We start from the raw sequence: 4967 nt of genomic DNA, 5'->3' as shown, positions 1-4967 counted from the left end.
ACTTATTGATAAAGATAAAAAACTACAGACTTCAGTATAAATTACAATTTAAAAATGAAAAAAACCTCAAAAAGTCCTTATGACTGGATTATCTTAAGCGGTCTCTATGGAAGTACAATCAGTGATGCTTACTGATGTATATATATAAATGATATATGTATATATATGGGAGAGAGGATATGTGTGTGTGTGTGTGTGTGTGTATATATGTGTGTGTGTGTGTATATATATAGAGAGGATCAAGGATATTGCTCACAGGGTTGTAGAGGTAGGTGCGTTTCAAATCTATGGGTCTGATGTCAGGCTGGAGGCTTCCAGCTTGCAGTAGCCTAAGAAACAAAGATCAAAGGTCAGACAAGATTTTGGATGAGAGGCATGAATTCAAGGCCAAAAGGTCAGATGACAATCCCACGATAGTCTCACTGCTTAGTCAAATACAAAGAATGAGCCAGATGCAGGATGCAGACTCAGAAAAATAAAAACATGCTTTTCCAGTGTCCACGTATAGTGGAAGTAAGCCACACCATTAAGGAGATTTCATCCCATCATGGTTGATTACTAGATCATAACTGTTAAACCACTGAGATCCGGACACATTCAAGTTGATACAAAATCTTAACTATCACATGGGTAAATAGAAATCAGGATAAACAGAGGAAAGATTATGGTTGTCAAAGATTAATTTTATTTAAATCAACAACCAACACTCCTGGAAACATCAGTCAAGAAATCAACATACTGCATTTGGCATATCTGCCGCAAATCACCTCTTTAAAGTACTGAAGAGTACGAGAACCAAAGTGCACCTCAACCAACCTATGGACTTTTCAAGCATCTCACATGCATGCGAAAACTTGGTAATGAATAATAAAGACAGAGATAAATTGACGCACCTGAATAATGGTCCTGACAAATAAAATTAAAACTTGTAGTGCCAGAAACAAGCAAAAAAATTGTTCTGGAAGAAGTACAGCCAGAATGATTCTTAGCATCGAAGGTGGTGAGACATCCTCTCGGGTACTTTGGATCTGTCATCAAGAGACACCATTTCCTGAACCTTCAATGCGATCCATAGTCACAGTGCGCAACAGTGGAGTCAAACTTGGCAATGATTGTGCAGATGGCACGACTAGTGAGTGTATTGTTTTGTTGTACACAGGGCCTCTACGGATTTGCAGCTGACTAGATGGCAACTAACAGCCACAACGCTGAGTGCTTCCAGAACTCCATCAGTTTGCTGAGTCAATCGGTATTCCATTACTTCTTGGAGTGTTTTCCTGGTTTCTGTTAATCCCTTCAGTGCTGTACAATTTGATTTTTTTCTTCAATAATATTGGTATTGATCATTTTCAAAAGTGATGGCATCTTTAAATGTTTGAACATAGATCAATTCAATTTGGCACAGTCTCTATACATTTCTTCCATCCTATTTTGATGCGTTCTACGTTTTTGAAGATGTTGCCTATACCCCCAAACAAAGTCAATGCTGTGGAGCTGACCCTGATTCTCAGTTTCTCCGTGTAGTGTTTCTGAGACTATAAAGTCCAAATAAATGATAGTCTCAACTTTCTCCATATATTTGAACAGCAAAACTGCAGTTAGCAGCTCAATGATTAGGCCACAGTGCCACTACTTGCGTTTTTCCACCAAAATAAATAAAAGCAAGCTCATTGCTACGAAGTCAATTCCAACCCATAGCGACTCTACAGGGTAGAACTGCCCTACGAGTTTTTTCAAGAGTAGAAAGCCTCATCTTCCTCCAATGGAGCCCTTGGTGGTTTCAAACTGCTGACCTTGCAGTTAGCAGTCCACAGCATTAACCTAGCCATTAGAATTCTAAAAATTATTAATCAAGGCTTGACTTTTAAAACAATTATTTTGTCTTAGAAAATGCTGCAATTGTTCTTCCTTTTAAGCTGTTTAACCCCAGGCCCCTGTAAATCCCATTGTAATATTTGCTTTTGTTTTCTGAGCCACCTTTTTCAAATTTTCTCTTAAGCTCTGCTAACTTCAGCATGTCTTGAAGTTGCTTCTTTCCAGAGCACTTTTTACATCTCCTCTGACGTCCACTTCGCCGTTCTCTTTCACATCTTTTCATGCCGTTTTGCTTTCTTTATGTATTGTGTAGTTGATGTTCCACAATTTATCGAGTCTTTGATCATTAGCGTTTAATGCATTCATTTTGAATGTTCCTGAGATGGCTTCGAAATTCAGATGGGTACTTTGAAGGGAATAATTTGGCTGTCATATATTGTTTTAATTTTCCTTTGCATCAACCTGAATGTGCATATAAGTCATTGATCCTCTTTTCCACAGTTGAACCCTGACCTTGTTTTTGCTGATGATATTCTCCATAGTCAATGCCCAGATGTTGTCAATTTGATGCCTATATTTGCCAAAGAGTTTACACATTTGGATGTCAATTAAAAAATTGGAGGCGTAAGTCCACTCTAGCAGAAATACCTTAACAGAAAGGTCCAGTGACTTATATCAGCAAAATACCTATAGAAAATTCCATGGAACACAATTCTACTCTGACACACATGTATTTGCTATGAAGGGTCGACAAATAGCTTGTAGGAAAATTCCATCACTTATTAATGTCCTGTTTCCAAGAACAGTTTGAAGACCTCTGTGTGTGCATCCCTATAAAATGTTAAAAATAGTGCATTTTATTATATTTGTATTTTTGTTTAAATTTACATATAATTAATTGTCTTTTAGGTACTTTGATAGCAATTTCACAGTTTCATTACTTTATAGATGATTATTTCAACTATGTTCAATGTTATAATAGTTTTAATTAATTTTTCCTTTCTTTTTCCTACATCACCTTATTCTTTTTGAGTTATTAATATAATTAGCTAATTTTAAGCTAAATTTCATATATCATAAATAGTTTTATTATCCAGGAATTTTTGTGGGTATGTTTTATTGATTTTACACTCCATGAATTTAGAACAATATGGTTGGATATTTTGAATATGTTTAAGCACTTAATTATGCATTAGAGTAGTAAAATTATAACTGAGTTACATATTTTATACTACTTCAAAAAATAAAGCAAATATATTACATTATGTTATAGTGTAATATATATTAAAATGTGAAATATAAGTATAAAATCATTTATTATTAAAATAATATTAACATTAATCTGGAGCTTAACAATGTGACTAGATATTTAATATCACATACAGTAATAAACCTTAATTAGAATGAAACTTAAATAAGCAATATTTATAAAATGAGCTAAAACATTAATTCCCACTAAAAAGTATTTAATAATCTTCAATTATAAATAGATTTATTTTTCATATATAGTCTATAATAATTAACTAAATTTAATAAATCTTTTGTTCTGCATAAAATAATGATTACATTATAAGAATGCATAGTTTCATTTATGTTGCAATCAGTATTTATTTTGTAATTATTTTAAAATCTAATCAGTATAACTGTTTGAAAGCTTAATTAAACTTAATGTTTATTAAGAGTATAGTCATTAAATTGAATTCTGCCTTTTGATCTTTCATACCATGTATGTATTTATTAAGAGATTTGACCTGTGCTGGCTTGTTGATAAGTGCACATGGTGATACCGTGGGTTAGCCGTTGTGCAGCTAACGGCAAGCTCAGCGGTTCAAACCCAACAGTTCCTCCACAGGAGGAAGATGATGATGTCTGCACAAACAACGATTTTCAGTCTATGAAGCCCTATATAAGGTTTCCTATATTGACTTGATGACAGTGGCCTTTGATTTTTTGGGAGAACTTGAGGCGGTTGTCTATACTATCTTTTAGTATCATGCTGGATGAACAAAAATTCTCCTGATTACCAAATGTTGCTTAGTAAATATTCATATATCGCCCTCTTTACACCTATACAAATTTAAAGCATCTGTTCTTATGAAAATTTGAGAAAGACAAGCCTTCCAGCCTTCAGGATGAGAAGTCACGAAACCAAAAGTGGTTATAGTGTCAATGTTCACAGACAACAGATAATGACAACCTTAATATCACAAAGAATAGGCCTATCAAACCAAGATGAAGAAGAAATTGAAGGACATGGAGACAGGCAGCTGGCAACCTGTCCTCTGCTAAAATCATCCTTGATCTCTGCTCTGTCTGTCAGTGGCCAGATGGTCAGGGATTTGTTTTTCAGTGTGGTACCAGATATGGTCCAATAAAGAACATGAGGTTAGAACAGTCACCATTCTCTACACGTGCCATTGACCCAAATCAGCAAAAATGCATCCCTCATATATAAAATTAATAATTGTCAGAATCTATATAAAGGCAATGAGAGCAATGTCTGCGTGTTACATCTTTGGGATTCCAATTTCCTGCAGAGGGTTTAGAGAATATTTATGTTGTTATGGCTAATGAATCCAGCAGGTTGTCTAGAGAAACAAAATCAATGACACTCATATAAGTATAAGAAAGCACTTAATATCAAGAAGTAATTTTACATTAAAAAAGCAACCCAGACCAGTCTAAGTCAAGTCCATGGATTCGGTGCTAGCCAGAACCCTTTTCAGATGCATGGAGCTGAAGGACAATTACACAAAAATATGATACTAGATGCAGGGAAATCACAGGCCAGTGAGAGCTGTCCCATGGATCCAAGGTCAGTGGGAATAAGGCAGAGCTCAACAGCTTGCCTCGGAGGACCGGTGGCCCACATGGGGCCACTCTTAGAGGAGACCAAGCCCTAGAAACGATTAAAGCGAAAGGCAAAAGAGGAATCAGAAGGTCCCAATGTCTCTCTTATTAAAAGGCCACACTCCAAAGGAAGCCAGGTTGGACCCTACTCCTACATCTTCACACAGCAAGTGAACATAAATCTGAATACTGGAGCGAGTTTAATAATAATGACTTTGTCTCTTGGTGCATATGCATTTACTATGAGTAGGCTAATTTTTAGAAGTTTCCATTTATTATCCTTAGCCCCTCAAGAATGTGGT

Source organism: Echinops telfairi, unplaced genomic scaffold (assembly GCF_000313985.2).
Source record: "Echinops telfairi isolate 266 unplaced genomic scaffold, ASM31398v2 ScPeMD7_443;HRSCAF=831, whole genome shotgun sequence".
Taxonomy (NCBI): Eukaryota; Metazoa; Chordata; class Mammalia; order Afrosoricida; family Tenrecidae; genus Echinops; species Echinops telfairi.
Note: the sequence above shows the minus strand (reverse complement) of the source record.